General features: G+C 43.3%; 1 non-coding gene across 1 annotated transcript; it reads right to left on the minus strand.

Annotated features, from left to right (window-relative positions):
• Positions 1–9,515: 9,515 nt before the first annotated feature.
• On the minus strand, positions 9,516–9,588 carry TRNAW-CCA (transfer RNA tryptophan (anticodon CCA)). The gene has a single exon. It is a non-coding gene; the product is annotated as a tRNA-Trp (tRNA).
• Between the last annotated feature and the right edge of the window lie 8,971 nt (positions 9,589–18,559).

The following is an 18,559-nucleotide window of genomic DNA, read 5'->3' on the forward strand; positions in this document are numbered from 1 at the left end:
GCCCAGACGTCCCAAGCTCTGGATGGTGGCTGTTTCTGCAATTGCTCCTCACCACCACAAGGTGTCGCTCTCCGATGCCCGTGCAGGTTCCCACCAAGGTGACCCTGCAGGCCAGTCCTTCAGACAGGCCTGTTAGGGGATTCCACTCCCTCAGGAGTTTTTTACCAGCTCCCAAGCTTTCATTCTTAGTTCCAGCCCTTTCAGGCCCCACCAGTCTCAGTGTATTGCTTAATTTTTAATTTTATTAACAATATTTTTAATGTCCACAAGTTTTCTCAATTTGTAATTTTTTAAGATTAAAAAAATATTTTCAACTGAGATAAAATTTATATACAATGAAAGGCACAGATCCGATATCTAATAAAAAAAAATAAAGATGCTGCTTGACAAAGAGTTTCAACAAGTATATATGCCTTGATGTACATGTCTTTGATTTTTTTTTTTTTTTTTTTTTTTTGCGGTACGCGGGCCTCTCACTGTTGTGGCCTCTCCCGTTGCGGAGCACAGTCTCCGGACGGGCAGGCTCAGCGGCCATGGCTCACAGGCCCAGCCGCTCCATGGCATGTGGGATCTTCCCGGACCGGGGCACGATCCCGTGTCCCCTGCATCGGCAGGTGGACTCTCAACCACTGCACCACCAGGGAAGCCCATCCTCTTTAAAAAATTATCTTTAAACATCACCCATATTCAAGGCATGGGTTAATAGGTTATGGCCTGGATTCATTCTGGAGACAGTTTATTTTCAAGGTCAAACTGAGTCTTAAAAAGGCTAGGACAGGTACTTCCTCGGTGGTCCAGTGGTTAAGACTTCACACTTCCACTGGAGGGGGCGTGGGTTCCACCCCTGGTCAGGGAACTAGGATCCCACGTGCTGCGCAGCCAAAAAATAAATAAATAAAATAAAATAAAAAGGCTAGGACAAGACTTAACAGTTCATAACTATGAATCATCACCAAAAGCTAGAATTCCTTCTTGTGCTTAGAAAACATAAAGAAATGTATTCATGTACATTTCCAAATTTCCAATAAAACAAGGTGAAGTCCATACACTGTAGTCTTTTTTGTTTGTTTGTTTGTTTTTTGTTTCTCACCCCAGCCTCTTCTCAAGGGCTTAAAACTCTAGTGAGCCGTTGGGGAGTTCCTGGAAGGCAAGCACTATTTTCATTCATATCTAGTAATGAGCTCCCAGTTGACTCAAAACATTTGTGAAATTAAGCAATTTCCCTAATGATGTGAAAGTTTTTATGTAACGGAATCAGATGGGCCTCAAGGAGGAAGGAGATTCTCCCCCCACACCCCCCAGGCGGACAGCCCAGGGCACTAGGCCCAGATGTTTGTCCCTCCCTTGTCTTCCCCATCTCTGTCCCACTCCCCAGGCAAGTCAGATGGCAGAACCCAGCACAACAGGAGGAAAAAGAGTGACAGATGGAACCGGGGTGGGAAGACAAGCCCCTCTGGCTAGGCAGTGTGGAGGCCACTTCTGCCAGACTGAGAGCTGCACAAGTAAAGGCAGGAAACCCCCTGCATGTGGGTGAATTAGAAAGTTGAAAAACAGGAATTCCAGGGCACTAGCAAGAACATGATTAAAAAGCCGACCAGAGTCTAGACTGAGTAAGAGGCAGCAAGGGAACAATAAGCAAGGAAGCAAAAGAGGTCCCAGTTATCATAAGGGTGGGGGAGAGATGGAATAAGGAGAACGGAGGTGAGGTCCTGAACTGGAAGCAGGGTGCGATACGGCCAGGCCTTTGGAGGTTGAGTAGAAGGAGGTGGAAGTCACTGGAGCAGTGGAGGCCAAGGGACCATGAGCACAGGTGGTGGAAATGTCATCAACATGCATCTGAGGTCACTGAGGATGAGGGCAAGACACTGGGATGAGAGGAGCCGGCTAGCCAGGTCCCAAAGCCATCAGCGAAGGCCGCAGAGAGGCCAGGAGCAGAGGTTCTCAGCTAAGGTGTGGCGCCCAGGCATGGTGTGGTCATTTTGAGGCAGGAGATAGATGGGCCCCATGCTGAGCAGCTGGAGTTTCTCCCCTGTGGACAGATACTCAAAAAAAAGAGGAGCGAGAGAGGAGATGACCCCTGCCCAGATAAGAGATAAAAGAGCACATATTTTTCATTCTTGAGGTCAGGGAGACATTCCCGACTACACATGCACAGAAAGGTTCCTTGGAGGTCAAAAGGGAGGTGGCAGCACCCCATAGTAAGTGATGTCAACCTACCCTAGGCCTCTTCGCTAGAATCCATCTTGGCTAAGAGATGCATGCACACATGGGAGAACCCTGACATAAATCAAATATGGACTCAGAATCAGGCAAAGCAAGATGATTGGCCAAAGGAAACCTGGAAGAAATGCCCCCTATAAGTGATTCAAACTACCATGAGGACACGCCTCTCTCTCTGAGCCCACCCATGTGTCTATCCACACATACTCTTTTTCCTTCTAATAAACACTTTACTTGTTTCACTACTTTCTGTCTCTACGTGGAAATTCATTTCTACACAGCTGATGGGCCAGGGCTTTGTCACTGGCCACTGGGCCCTGGTGGTCTAGCGGCTAGGATTTAGCGCTCTCACTGCCGTGGCCTGACTTCAATCTCTGGCTGGGAACCAAAATTCTGCTTCAAGCCGCTGCAGGACGAGGCCGCCTGAGATCAGTTTGAGGGGAATGTTGGGGCAGCACAACCCGCATCAGGAGCTGTGCTTCAGCCGACTTGTGCCACCATCCATGGAGCAGCTGCAACCCCAAATCTAGATGGCAGTGCTGGGGGGGGGCAAAGATTGGTGGGTGACGATGGAGAGGCCGTGTAGCCATCCTGCTGATATGTAACTATTGCTGGAGTTTGGGGGAGGTCAGTAAACGACTCCCCTCTTTCCCTCACCTGAGTTTAGCATTCATTGAGAGATGGATTCAGGAGGAATTCATTCAGATGGATTACTCCCATTCAACAAATATTTTTTAGTTATCTTTTTCTAGGCTTTTTTTCTTTTCCTTTTTTTTTTAAATTGGGTATAGTTGCTTTACAATGTTGTGTTAGTTTCTGCTGTACAGTGAAGTGAATCAGCTCTATGTATACATATATCCCCTCTTTTTTGGATTTCCTTCCCATTTAGGTCACCACAGAGCATTGAGTAGAGTTCCCTGTGCTATACAGTAGGTTCTCATTAGTTATCTATTTTATACATATTAGTGTATATATATCAATCCCAGTCTCCCAATTCATCCCACTCCCTCTTTCCCCCCTTGGTGTCCATACATTTGTTTTCTGTGTCTGTGGACCCAGCAATCCCACTACTGGGTATATACCCTGAGAAAACCATAATTCAAAAAGACACATGCAGCAAAAAAAAAAAAAAAAAGACACACGCACCCTAATAGTCATAGCAGCACTACTTACAATAACCAGGTCACGAAAGCAACCTAAATGCCCATTGACAGGTGAATGGATAAAGAAGATGTGGTACATATATACAATGAAATATTACTCAGCCATAAAAAGGAACAAAGTTGGGTCATTTGTAGAGACGTGGTTGGATCTAGAGACTGTCATACAGAGTGAAGTAAGTCAGAAAGAGAAAAACAATATTTCATATTAACACATATAGAAAAATGGTACAGATGAACCTATTTGCAAAACAAATATTTATTGAGTATTATTTATATGTGCCAGGATGTGCCAATGATTCAGCAACGAATAAAATAGCAAAACCCCTACCCTCATCGAGCTTACATTCTGGTTGAAAGAGATGGACAATAAATTTTAAAAAATAAGTAAAGCACGTGTATGTTAGAATAAACTAAAACAGAGGAGAGAAATGGAGGGTGCTGGAGGTGTAATTGTGAACAAGTTGGTCAAGAAAGGCTTTGCTGATAAGGTGAGAAGTGGGAAAAGACTGGAAGGAGGAAAGGGACCATGCCTTGCTGATATCTGAAGGAAGAGCATTCCAGGCAGAAGACTGTAAGTGCAACGGCCTGGCCTATTTGAAGACTCTAAGCTAATCGTGGTGGTCCTATTTTCCTTTCTAGCGACTGGTTTAAGGGGTGAACAGTGACGCAATTCTGACCTGTGAGATGAGAAATGTAATCGGCATGGGGGCTCCTGGGAACGGTTTCCATACTCTGGAGAGATGGTCCTGTTCTATCTATGGACTTTTCTATAGCTGATGTGATGTCTGAAACTGTTGCAGCCATGTTGTGGCAAAAGGGGAAGCCAGCCTGAGATGGCAGAGCAGAAAAATAGAAAGAACCTAGGTCTTTGATGACATCAGTAAGCCACTGCTCGTGCCAAACTTGGAGCTTCCTTAAGACCAATGCAAGATCATGTCAGCCCTGGGTAAGGTGAGGTGTATGGGTCAATAAATATGTAGGTTTATTATAATGTCTGTAATGTCAGGATATTATATGAGAATCCAGCTATTACATTTTTCAAGTAAAACCTTATGAATTTGTCACTAAGCATATGAAAAGATATGCAAATTCACCAATAATCCAAATATACACATTAAAACGATATATCATTATATGACAATAATATTGGACAAAAAAAAAATGTTGGTAATACCCAGTCTGATGAAGATTCAGAAAAACAAGCACTTTTTTTTTGGCCACACCACACAGCTTGCGGGATCTTAGTTCCCGACCAGGGATTGAACCCCGGGACACAGCAATGAAAGCACCAAGCCCTAACCACTGGGCCACCAAGGAACTCCCAACAAGCACTTTCATAGACAGTTGGTAGAAGTATAAATTGAGCGAGCCTTTGGAACATGATTTAGCAGTATCTATCAATATTTTAAATGGGCAGAACCCTTCAAATTAGCTTTGGACTTCTCAGTATCATATTCATGCATATAGAGACATGTACAAACTGGATGTAATATAAAAAAAAACTGGAATCCACCTAAATATTGTTCAATAGTGGAGTGATTACTTTGATTATGATAGAGGCATATTGTTTGATTCTAAGTACAGTCGATTCTCACTATTTACAGTATTAAAAAAGAGACCCAAAATGGAGTTACTTGTGCTAAGCCCAAGTCACCAAGCCAAAACTTAGTACCAAACCTAACTGCAATTTCAATCTCCCACGGAAATGTCATCTTAACTGGTCAGTCTTAAGAATTTAATTAATTCTTGGAATTTCCTGGTCAACAGTAGTGTGGTAATCTCCTGGTAGACCCCTTCCATCCCCGAGAAAGATAAGGTCATCCACTTTTTTCCTTGTCACTACCCCCTTTTGTCTATAACAACCTTTCTTTTTCAGCAGCTCTTTGGAGCTCCTTTCTGTTTGCTAGATGGGATGCTGCTTGATTCATCCATCATTGAATAAAGCCAATTTGATTTTTAAATTTACTCAATCAGGGCTTCCCTGGTGGCGCAGTGGTTAAGAATCTGCCTGCCAATGCAGGGGACAAGGGTTCAAGCCCTGGTCCGGAAAGTTCCCACACGCCGCAGAGCAAGGAAGCCCATGCGCCACAACTACTGAGCCTGCAATCTAGAGCCCGCGAGTCACAACTACGGAGCCGAAGCCTGCGTGCCTAGAGCCCGTGCTCCGCAACAAGAGAAGCCACCGCAGTGAGAAGCCTGCGCACCGCAACGAAGAGTAGCCCCGCTCGCCGCAACTGGAGAAAGCCTGTGCGCAGCAAGGAAGACCTAATGCAGCCAAAAATAAATAAATTTAAAAAAAAAAAAGATTTACTCAGTCAAATTTTGTTTCTTAACAACAGTCATTATGTTCTAAAAAGGCACTGCAAACACTGAATTAGCAAATATAGAACCATCTCTCCTACCGGAAATACAGGGTTAGGTTCCTTGGAGCCTCTAGTCACAACATTTTCATCAACTAATCAACATATAACCTTGTTTTATGTGTGTTTCTATTTAAAGACACCTTATTAAATATATATTTCTAACAAATAATTGATTGCATAGTCTTTCAATGATTTAGAGGCAGAGCTTTTGAGGCTATTTGAGTTATACGGGCTCATTTGCCAACGTCCTTGTAAAACAAGCCATTTTCATCAGCATTGTAAACCTGCTCTTCCACATAACCTTTTTGCTGTATAACATTTAGCAGGTTTTTAAAAAATTCTTCCGTAGCCTCCTGATCTGCAGAACTAGCCTTGTCTGTGAATTTAACATTTAGGCAACAGGCAACATGCCCTATTGCCTTTGAAATGTTTCAACCAGCCATCATTTGCTGAAAGGATTTAACATTTTCCTGATTCAACGTGACTATAAATTTCTTTGTCTTTCAAGCCTCACAACAATGCTGTCAATTATGCTATTTTATTGCTTGTCATCTCATGAATCTATAAATTTAACTACTTGTCTACCTTTTCCATAGCTTCATCACACACTATAAATGATACTTTAGCACTTTTTGGAGCAGCCTCATGTACAGATTGGCCAAATTCCGCTTCCTTTTTCTAGGTGTAAGGTATTGTTGATTCATTAACACAGACCTCACAGCCAAGGACACTATGACTCATGCCTGAAGGGAGCTTATCTAACCCACATGTTTTCTCCATAAGGCACATCCCAGCCTTCTTGATCCTAGGAACACTACATAGCACTATAGCACTATGCTTGGGGGCCATTTAAAAAGTGAAATCAACAACAAAAAGCACACACACACACACACACACACACAAACCTGGCATTAAATAGACCACACAAAGGACACTCATTTGCAGTACGAGAGCTGGAGCTGAAGCTGGAAGGCAGAGCATGGCCTTGTTCAACCTTAGCTGGGAATACGCTCATCAAACAACTCAAATTTTTTGCAGCTCTGCACGTGTCTGCAAATGACCCCATAAGTGCTATGAGTATTGATTTTGGAGTCACAAATAAATTTTCAAGAGTTGGCAAATTTACAAATATGGAATCTGTAGATAATGAGGATGAACTGTACCTATTAAAAAGTATAAGATAGGGACTTCCCTGGCAGTCCTTCCACTGAAGGGGGTGCAGGTTCCATCCTTGGTGGGGGAACTAAGATCCTGCATGCTGCACTGGCTCAGCCAAAAAAATTTTTTTTTGAAAAAAGAATAAGATAGATCAGTTTGTATTTGCTTAGCAGGATGCCCATGGTATGTTTTTAAGTGAAAAAAGAGTTTCAGAACAACATGTATAAAGGTGAAAAAAGCAAATGCTTAAAAGAGCCATGCAGGTAATGTAAAATGGTGAGGTGGGCGCGGGGAAGACATCTGGGAAGAGTGGAGACTGGGGAAGAGGAGAGCTCATCCCACCTGCAGGGGGCAGCCCACTGCTCACTGATAGTCAATTTTTTCCTGGTAGAAGAAGTGTGATGCCTTATCTTCCAGGTTTTCAAGATGTTCATGGGACTTCCCTGGTGGTCCAGTGAGTAGGACTCCTTGCTCCCAATGCAGGGGGCTTGGGTTCAATCCCTGGTCATGGAACTAGATCCCGCATACATGCCACAACCAAGAGTTCACATGCTGCAACTAAGAAGGCTGCATGCCACAAGTAAGACTCAGCCCAGCCTAAACAAATAAATAGAAATAAATCTTAAAAAAAAAAAAAGAAAGGATTTTCATGAAATATCCCAATTTAAAATGTTGACAACTTATTTCAAATTTAAAAAAATTCTATGTGAGTCAAACAAAACCCATTATAGGCTACATTTGGCCTACAAGCTGCCAGATTGTATTCCCCAGTGTGGGGTAGTATGTATGAGAAAAGTACAGATATAAACAGAAAAAATGTCTGAAAAGATACACATCCACCAGACCATTCACAGTGGTTACCTCGGGGTAGAGGAAAAGAATAGCGTTGTTGAAGGCAGGGGGTGGGTCTTCATCTTTTCTGTATTGTTTGAGACCTTGGCCATGAAAGTATAGTTATATATTATCTACTTTAAAAGGGAAAAAAGCCCTATGAATTAAAGGGCTGAGTATTATTCCTGTGGCCCCTGAGGTTGGGCAGTATTAGTGCCCTCTGCCTTAGATTGCAAAGATTGTATCTGTATTTCTAACTTCCCTTTTTTTTTTTTTTTCTTCAGTTTCTGGCTGTGCCACATGGCATGTAGCATGTAGTTCCCCAACCAGGGATGGGACCTGCACTCCCCCCACCCCCAACCGCGCACTGGAAGCCAGAGTCTTAACCAGTGGACCGCCAGGGAAGTGCCTCTAACTTGCTTTTTAAGTTACCATTGTTTTACTTATTTAGAGAATGTTTGTTTTCAAGCAATATAAACCCACTCAAAATAGTTCTGGACCGGGACTTCCCTGCGGTCCAGTGGTTAAGACTCTGCGCTTCCAATGCAGTGGGGTGCGGTTCCAACCCTGGTCGGGGAACTAAGATCCCACATGCCGGGTGACCAAGAGCAAACAAACAAAAAAACAGCTCTAGACCAAAGGAGGATTTGGTAGGAAGGAGCAATCTGGTAGCATCCCGCGGCAGCAATGAAACCAGGCCCACAGGGGACTAGAAGTAAATGCTAAAAGCCATGTGGCCTGGCCCAGAGCCAGCCTCCTTGGCCTCCTGAATCTGCTGCTTTCTGACACTTGATTCATTCTTCTCCTTGGTAAGCCTGCTTCTTCAGCTCACGCCTGGGGTTTCTGTGGCCTCTTGCACCCTCGAGTAGGAGTCTGGTAAGTGGTATTTCTGGGAGAGAGAATTCGACTGTGGCCAGTGAGTTCTTGAGCTGGACCAAATATCCTCTCCCCGTTCAACCACCTGTCAAGGGAAAAATGCGATCCCCTGGTGAATGGGCCCCACCGCAGCAGGGAGGGCGTGTCTCAGAGATGGAGGGTGTGACCTGGGGAGGGGCCTCAAAAAGCCTCCACAGTTGCAGCTACAAGTTACACGTTTACAGGCCCTATAAATGCTGGATCTGATAGAACATGTTAGTTCATCAGGGAGATAGCAGAGCGAAGTAGCCAAGATCTGGGATTCTGGTAGGGGGACCACCTCTCCCGGTTTCCCCAAAATTTGGGCTTTTAGTTTTAAAACCAGGATAGTTTTTAAGAGTTTTCCAGGATGGGGGATAATCACTCCTCAAACTGGGAAAATTCTAAGCAAATCAGGATGAGTTGTGCCCCCTAGGTTTTGGAGTTAGATTTGGTTTTGAATCCTGGCTCAGCTGCTATAGCTGTGTGACACTGGGCAAGTCACTTTATCTCTTACACCTCAGTTTCTTCCTTGTAAAATGAGAATAATAATATTTCCCACCTCATAGAGTGAGATAAGCACTTAGTGAGCACTCAATAAAGTAGGCAATTAGGTAATCATACACATGATTAAAAAGTAGAAATACAATGAACGGAGAAAAATCTCACTCCCACCTCTATCCCTCAGGACACAGGTCTCCTCCCCAGAAGTAACCACTCTTAACAGTTTCTTGTGTATCCTTCTAGAGATAGTCTGTGAATTATAGGAATATGTATACTGATCTTTTTTTTATTAAAAAATATTTATTTTATTTATTAATTTGGTTGTGCCAGGTCTTAGTTGTGGCATGCAAACTCTTAGCTGTGGCATGCATGTGGGATCTAGTTCCCTAACCAGGGATTGAACCTGGGACCCCTGCATTGGGAGCATGGAGTCTTAACCACTGGACCACCAGGGAAGTCCCAACTGATCCTTTTTTAAATATAAATGTTAGTAGACTACACATTCTGTTCTGCTGATAACATTTTTTTTCATGCAATACTCTATCTTGGAAGGCATTCCACACCAGAACATTTAGATCTGCCTCGTTATTTTTAATGATTACATAGTATTTCCTGGTCTGGGGATTTATAATTCCTTTAGCCAATCTCCTACTGATTGACATTGGGGTTGTTTCTAGTCTTTGGTTAATTGAAACATTATGGCAAACAAAATAATATTATCTAGTATACACATCTTTGTGCATATTCATAAGTGTGTCTGTAGGATAAATTCCTAGATGTAGAAATACTGGGTCAACGGAGCTATTATTATCTTTAATTATTATTATTACTATTATTAATCTCTAAGAAGTCAGATGTTGGATCCACTCTTCCTTTCTGAAGGCAGATAGTAGCTGTTCACCTAAGCATAAAGAGATCTATATCTGTGCCCTTTGTGAGGAAGAAGTCATTAAGTCCTGGTGCTGACCTCTTGGAAAATTCTAGGATGCCTCTGCTACTTCTCTCCTTTCACACCCTCCTTCTTTCCCCGTTCACAGTGGCACATGACTCCATTCCCACAAAGTTCCTCAATTCCATCCCTCAACTGACACTGAGATGGTGTCTCAGCCTGGGTTCCTTAGAAAACAGGGCCTGAGGCAAAGTTTTTATACTGGCACCTTATGAGGGTGTGTATCCCAGGGAAACAGGGGTGAAGGGGAAAGGGGGTGAAGGAACGAGGAAGAGCAAATAGAAGAGCACGTGTTAGCGCCGTGCTAGCCACTGATTCTGCAAGCACAGTTTGCTTCCTGGGAATCACAGGACATCTTTGAGAAGCCAGGTAAAGCTTCTGCATCTCTGAGCATTCTGTGGGGGGCACCCTGTGGAGGAGGGGCAAGGAGGAGGGATAAACTGATCGATAGGCTGCCGTCTCCCACTGGTCAAAGTTTGCCCCTCATTGTGTCAACTCTTCCTCTCTTATGAGTGGAGCTGCACTACTCGGGCAGCCACAGAGAAAGCTAGAACCCAAGACAGCAGGGTCAGGCTCTGTGGCCAGTGTCACTCTGCAGGTGAGTCAGTGTGCATCCGTGGATTCTGAGGTGGTCCACTGGGTCTCTTACATCAGCAGCAGTAGGGAACCCACACGGCAGAGGATAGAAGCATAGATGCTGGTATGAGGCCTGGCATTGTTGTTTCGCCCTCATGTCACATGAGGAACATGGAACAGCCGCCACAGAGCAAGTCATTCATTGCTAGTGTTCTGGCCAGAAAGCAAGGCAAATGCAGGACTTGTAATGGCACATAAACTGAGTCTGATACAGGTGGGAACATTGCCATATTTCACTGACCCTGGGATGTACATTTATAACCTTTTAGCATCATTGAAATCAGGATGCGTCTTACAATTGACAGCATGTCTGAGTGTAACTAGCAGTTTTGTTCCCTTTCTTGGTAGTACATAAGTGGCAGGTTAGATGAAATACATTAATTTCTTTAGGCTGATGTGTATCAATGCGTCTCTTGATACCCTGGGACCAGAAATGTTCTCACAAAAGAGGCACTCCCACTTCCTATGGGAAAGACCCTTAACAGGGAAGAGCAATTAGCAAATTCATAAATCAGGGATCTCGAATTTCCATTGTTGATTAATAAACTGTCCTTATGGTTAATATGACCATTCGTTGTTTATAGGTATCCGTGCCTGAAAATGTTTGCTTAGGTCAAGTCCGAGCTGTGAAACAGAAGTTCTTTCATGTGTTCATGGTGAGTAATGGCTTTAATGAAGGCAGAACTCCATGCTAAAGATTAATAAATACCTCATTAGCCTTGACAAAAGAAGTGTGACAACATGACTCCACTCTTTTTTTTTAAAAAGTGTGTATGAGTGTGTTTAACCATTATGTTCCAGGTGTGTGTTTATATTAACATCCCAAATTGTGATGCTCTAAAGTGTAGTCTTTAGAGACTAAATCCTCACTCCTCAAAGTGCAGTCCCTGAACCAGCAGTACTGGACAACACCCAGGAGATTGCTAGAAATGCAGAATCTCAGGCCCCACTCTGGACCTGCTGAATCCAAATATGTATTTAAAAATAATGCAAGCTCACGGGGACTTCCCTGGTGGTCCAGTGCTTAGGACTCCGTGCTTCCATTGCTGGGAGCCCAGGTTCGATCCCTGACCGGGTAACTAAGATCCCACATGCCGCAACTAAGCCGGCGCACCACAATTAGCGAAGCCCATACACTGCAACTAGAGAAGCCCGCGTGCCGCAGCAAAGACCCAGTGCAGCCAAAATAAACAAATTAATCAATTAAAATAAATAAAATAAAATGCAAGCTCCCACATCAACTGCTGAGTGGATAAACAAAATATGGTGGTATATCCATACCATGGAATATTATTCAGCCATAGAAAGGAATGAAGTACTGATACATGCTGTGATGTGGATAAGCTTTGAAAACGTTATGCTAAGTGAAGGCAGCCAGACACAAAAGGCCACAGATTGTATGATTCCATTCATATGAATGTCCAGGATAGGCAAATCCATAAGACAGAAAGTAGATTAGTGTTTGCTTAGGGAATGAGAGAAAGGAGGCATTGGAAGTTCCTGCTGATGGGTAAGGGGTTTCTTTTGGGGGTGATGGAAATATTTGGGAATTAGGTGGTGGTGATAGTTGCTCAACATTGTGAATATACTAAAAACCACTGAGTTGTACACTTAAATTTTTTGAATATTATGTTACATAAATTTTACCTCCAAAAAGTGTTAAAAATGAAGCCAAATGTAGCACATTGCCTGCAACCTTTTAAAAAAATCATATATTGCTTTCTTTTATTCGCACAGGATAGGAAAAGAAAATGCTGCTTAAATCATTATGTTAGAAAGAAATGCCATCTGATATTTATTGTTCCCCAAGTAGTACAACTTAGAAACCTTTGGGATTTATTTTGGATCCTCCATGTAAGTGAATGTAAAGTAAAATTCCCCCATAAATAGAGTGCTGTCGTAACGTCATTGAAGGAAAAATGATCAAAATAATAAAAGGTGTTTAAAAATGAAAAAAAAAAAAAAACTCAATCCCCAGGTGATTCATATGCCTGTTCAAGTTTGAAAACATTGCTCTAAATCCCATCTCCTTGACTGCAAGACCTCAGTGTCCTTCCCCACCCTCACCCGGAAAACTCTTCCTTTTTTTCCTCAGAATCCCCAGATGTGGCACTATTTCACTTGTTTTGCGCATCCCACGTCCTCCTCCTTACCCCTGGCCTGTCTGCAACAGCCCTGAGTCAGAGAGCTGCTCCACCAGGCAGCATTACCATCGCCCACGGGTTAGGAGAGGACCGTCCTTGCTCCAGGTCTGGATTGTATGGCTTCTCCTGTGCCCTGAAGAGCACTGCCAGTGGCCAAGGTCAAGGTCAGCCTCTGTGGAACATGGTTCTCTGTTTCTCGGTCTACTGTCATGATGGAGTGGCAGAAAAAATAAGGCAGACACCTCGCTATTCCCTAAATTGTCTTCCTCTCTTCTCCTCCTCCCCAGGCACCTCTGCATCAAAACACTCCTCTCTCCTCCTTCAAATAAAAAAGGAAAAGACACCAGATGCCCACACGCTTAATAAGCAATGGAGTAGGGAAAGAAAGGGAGGAGTCTCCTCTTCTCCCCAGAGATATCTGAACTCTAGCTTCTGCCCAGCTAAAATTTTCTATCTCACACACACACACCCACACACACTCTGACATGCAATAAAATATCAACAGTAGTTTTTTAGTGGGTGATAGGATGTCTCTCTTCTTTCTAATTATCTATATTTCTAGTTTTTCAAAAATGAATGAATGCATATTACTTATATACTCATAAAAATAAAGTGTTTTGTTAGAGGAAATAAGAAACTCCCCATGATGATGGAATATGTGTTTTCAACATACATTTTTAAGTAGCGAATTTCTGTCTTGCAAAAATTGGCCTCTGAGGGTAACAAAGCCCTCCTCATACGGTTCACAGTACACAGAAAAGTCTTTTATATGGGATGTAGGGTTACCAGAGACAGGAAATGAGGTTGGTTCCCAGATCTTGGCAGGAGGTGTGGTGGGGAGGCCCTCTAGAAATCTCAGGCTTCCCTCTAAATGAGGCCATGCTGAACTCTATCTTCAGTAAAAGAGCGGGTTCTTAAGAGAACTACCCCATTATTACACCAATTGGTGAGAATCCATGCCTGATCCTTTTTATCACGTAGACCTAGGCACTAGATGCTTTGTTTTGAATCTCTAGCAAGGATTTGAATTGGTTAATTATCCTAGAAGTGATTCGGCTTAAAAGGGCTTAAAATTTTTTTACTATTCTTTATTATTAACAAAGTTAATTTAAGTTTCTCATTTTGTTTCTAATTTTATTCCCTTTTATGTGAGTTATCTGAACCTTTTTCACTAAGTTTAAATGGGTCATTCTAAAATATGGCATTAAAAAAATGTGTTCACTGAGGAATATTTAAAATACAGATGAGCAAAAAGTATTTTTATGTTTATGTGTATACACGTGTGTGTGTCTGTGTGTATGTGCGTACAGATGCTTGGATATGTTTTTTAATAGAAATGGTGCATTAGTGGGGAATTTTAAAATTTTGAGTGCCTGAACTGTATCATTCAAACTGGCTTAGTCAAGAAAAGAATATTTATTGACTTGTAAAACAAACCTAAGAAAAGTCAGGGTTATTTCTGGCCTCAGTGACCAAAGACTCAAGTATTCTCGGGGCTGCCTCCTGGCTTCTGCTCTTTGCTTCCCTCTCTCTGCGTTCACCTCATTCTCTCAGACTGCAGTTCGGCTGGTGGGAAACAAGGCTGCCAGTAGCCTGCAGCTTCACCTCTTCCCATTTTCACTTCCAAGAAGGAAAAGGTCTTTTTCCTTTGCTTCTAGCTTAAAAAGTCCCCGGGAAGTTCCCTGATAGGCTCAGCTTGGGTTACTCGCATACTCCCTGACAAATTGTCATGGGCAAGTTGGCCCAGTTCTGTGATTGCCTCAGTGTTGGTCAAGTGCCACCTCTAATCCAAACCCTGTGACAGAGGGACGGTCACGTAATCAGATGGCAGTTCCCATCTGAACCACTGGGTGTTGTTTCCTAAAGAAAGATCGGGTGCTATTGTCCCTAGAAGGATAGTGTGCTGGTAGACAAATGACAGATACTCACTACATACAAATAGGATTATATTTCAGTAACTGTTTTGTGACTCATAAAAAAATTTTCATTTTTCCATGTTCTACAACATAATTTCAATGATAATAGAATATAATGGCAGAATAGTGTTCTATTCTGGAATGCAAACATGACAACTGGAAGTGACCATGAGGACAAGACCCACACACTGAGGTTGGCAGAGCAGGAAGAGAGGACGCCTAGATTCTTGATATCATCTCAGAGTCGCTGCACCAGCGCTACACTTCTTCTTGTTTTTTGGGTTTTGGTTTATTTATTTATTTATTTAGGCCGCACCTCAGGGCATGTGGAACTTCCCTGACCAGGGGTGAACTGGCGTCCCCTGCACTGGAAGCACGGAGTCTTAACCACTGGACCGCCAGGGAAGTCCAGCCCTACACTTCTTTTTTTTTTTTAATACATTTATTTATTTATTTATGGCTGCGTTGGGTCTTCGTTGCTGTGCATAGGCTTTCTCTAGTTGCGGCGAGCGGGGGCTACTCTTTGTTGCAGTGCATGGGCTTCTCATTGCGGTGGCTTCTTTTGTTGCAGAGCACGGGCTCTAGGTGCGCGGGCTTCAGTAGTTGTGGCACATGGGCTCAGTAGTTGTGGTTCGCAGGCTCTAGAGCACAGGCTCAGTAGTTGTGGTGCACGGGCTTAGTTCCTGCGCGGCATGTGGGACTTCCCGGACCAGGGCTCGAACCTGTGTCCCCTGCATTGGCAAGCAGATTCTTAACCACTGCACCACCAGGGAAGTCCTACACTTCTTGATACCTGAGAAAAATAACACCTGATTTGGCTAAACCACAGTGGTCAAGTGCTGTTCCCTATAAATGTACTTCCAGGCATCCATTAAAAGTAGGCCAGGAAATTTATCATCAGTGAAGGGGGATGGCAGTGATGATAAAAACCCCAGAGAGGTTGAAAGGGAAACCGAAATAATGGAAAGTACAGCCTATTTTTTTTTTGAACTATTAAAGGAAACTGACCCATAAAGCATCCCTGAGTCAACCTGAGGCAGTTACAGCAGGGTGGAAATGGCAGCCACAGCTGAACTGAGCAGAAAGAGGGTTAGAGGTAGTACCCAAGGCTTCTCTGATGCTAGGTAGCATGAAGGGTTCCAGAAGTCCCTAAGAGCTCCCAGTGAGAGGGATGGAAGTAGCTGAAGCTGGAGCTAGGAAGCATCCCAAAGCGTCACCATGTGACCCAAGGCTTCTGGGTAGCAGACAAAGAAGGCACCAGGGAAAAAAGACCACCAGGCTTGAATGGGGAAGGAGGGGATGCGACCAGTACAGAGGCCAGAGCAGAGATCTGGTTAGGCGTGAGCTGCACCTCAAGTGGAGTGAGCAGGAGCTGGTGGAGAAGATCAGCTGGAGAACTAGGGTCCTTTCTCCTTGCACCTAAATAACATCTTGGGAAGGGAGTAAGTGGAGGGAAGACCTTTGGAGGAGACAGCTTTCAGAGGGAATATGAATTTCAAATTGACTAAGATTTACCCAAAAGTAGACTTTTTTTTTTTTAACCCAGAAGAGACTGTTAACTGGTAAGCTGAAGAACTGCCCAGTAAAGAGAATCTCCTGAGAAATCTAAGTTCAATTATAGAGATATTTTTAAAATTTTTGTACATTTCGCTCATAGTGTATGCATTGTGACTCCCCCCAACCCCAAGTTCCCCATACATATAGATCTCTACTATAAGTTTCCTTAAAGAGGTGTCACAGGAGTTTGACATTATGTCACAAGGAAAATGTCCTAAAATCTGCTTTAGACCTGTGGGAGCCAGCCACAATGACTCTTGCTTCCTAGTGTTCATGTCCTTGTGTAGCCCTCTCCCACACTGTACCAGGGTTGGTCTGTGTCACCAAGAGCATACGGCAGAGGGGTGGCGTATCCCTACTAAGATGAGGTTCCTATCTCTCATAGATCACTCACTCTGGGGAAACCAGTTGCCATGTTATGAAGACAGGCCTGCGTGAGGAAACAGTCATATGAGTGATCTTGGAAGCAGGTCTAGCCCCAGTAGGGCCTTCAGATAACTGCAGCCCCAACTGACATCCAGACTGTAACCTCATGAGAGACCCTCAATTAGAGACACTCAGCTAATCTGACTCACAGAAACTGTAAGATAATAAATGTTTGTTGTTTTAAACTACTAAGTTTGGGGGTAATTTGTTATGCAACAAAAGATAACGAATATACTCCCTCTCATAAAAATTTCAGTTATAGCACCTGCCAAAAATCTTTCTCTTTTCATTCTCCAGGAGGTCCTTTCACAGTTTCTCTCCCTCCCCCACTTCCTCCTCTCTGCCACATTCTTTTTTTAAAAAAAATATTTATTTATTTATTTTGGCTTCGGCAGGTCATAGTTGCGGTACACAGACTTCTTAGTTGTGGCATGCAGACTCCCAGCCGTGGCACACATGCATACAGAATCTAGTTCCCCGGCCAAGCATCAAACCCAGGCCCCCTGTATTGGGAACTCGGAGTCTTACCCACTGGACCACTAAGGAAGTTCCTCTCTGCCACACTCTTAAGCACCCAAATCCCAACAGGTTATGGTCCTTAAAAAAAAAAAAAAAGTAAAAATAAATAAATAAAATAAAATGAAGATCAAAACAAAACAAAAACAGGTTATGGTCCTCTCTCCAAGTGGCCACCTGAGGTACATGGTCTTGTTTTCTCTACTGACTTCCTTGTGGAAACCAAGCTTCTCTGCCCCCCTTCCCACCCTTTCCACCTTCTCCCCACACACCTGATAATGGTAAATAAGAGACTGAGGCAAAAGAAATAAGCCAGAGAGAGAGAGAGAGAGAGAGAGAGAAGGGGCAGGTGATAGGCATCAGCCAGACTCTGTGATTCTTCATTCATCTTCCCTCCACATTCCCTGCTGATTGATTGAAGAACTACAGAATCTCCCCTGATGGCAGAATACCAGAAAGATTTCTGAGAAGCCTAGAGATACCTTTGATTCTCTAGGGCCTGAACTATGTTCCAGTCACATGAGGCCTGGAAACCTCTAGGTTTCCTGGACGTTCCTTGCTGTTCCTGCAAAGCAAGACCAGACATTTGTTTATAGTGGACAGAATTCCCTAAACTGCGATTGTGGTTATCTCACAGATGACTACAATTATATAGCAAATACTGAGACGCCACTGGTTATATAAAAAAAAGAAGAAAAGACAAAATATTACTTCATATTTAGTGTCTTTTATGGTTTATCTCCCCTATTGGACTGTGAGCTTCATGAAAGCAAGGATCACGTGTGATTCCTGTGGGTAACCACAGTGCCCAGAACAGTCTTGAGTACAGAACATTCCCAGTGAATATTTGTTAGAAGATGCACCATACATGTTTGTTGAAGGAATGGTTGAATTGGCATCAAAGGAGTCTAATACATTAGCCCATTGGCTGGTAATTCTAAGCTTTTTACAGTTCATCGCAAAATGTACTTTCCTTTTTTCAGTTGGAGTGAATCAAGAGTAGACAGGCATGTTTTTTTCATTGTGAGGAAAGGCTTTTATTATTTTTTAGGTTCTGCCCCAGCACCCCCGCAAAGAGAGCCAACACTGGCTCTCACGTAAGATCCAGGAGTCTCCGCAGTTTGGAACCCAACACCACATTTCCTAGAATACTTGACGCCCTCGCAGGCCTCCTCTGGCTATAATGGAAAAGGGATATGCCTGGGAACTGTGCTGCTAATAGAAGGAAGCAGAACGTCTGTTTTCCACTAATGGCTCCTGATTGGGGTTTGTTGTGCCCAGT

This window comes from Globicephala melas, chromosome 2 (assembly GCF_963455315.2).
Source record: "Globicephala melas chromosome 2, mGloMel1.2, whole genome shotgun sequence".
In the NCBI taxonomy this organism is placed as follows: domain Eukaryota; kingdom Metazoa; phylum Chordata; class Mammalia; order Artiodactyla; family Delphinidae; genus Globicephala; species Globicephala melas.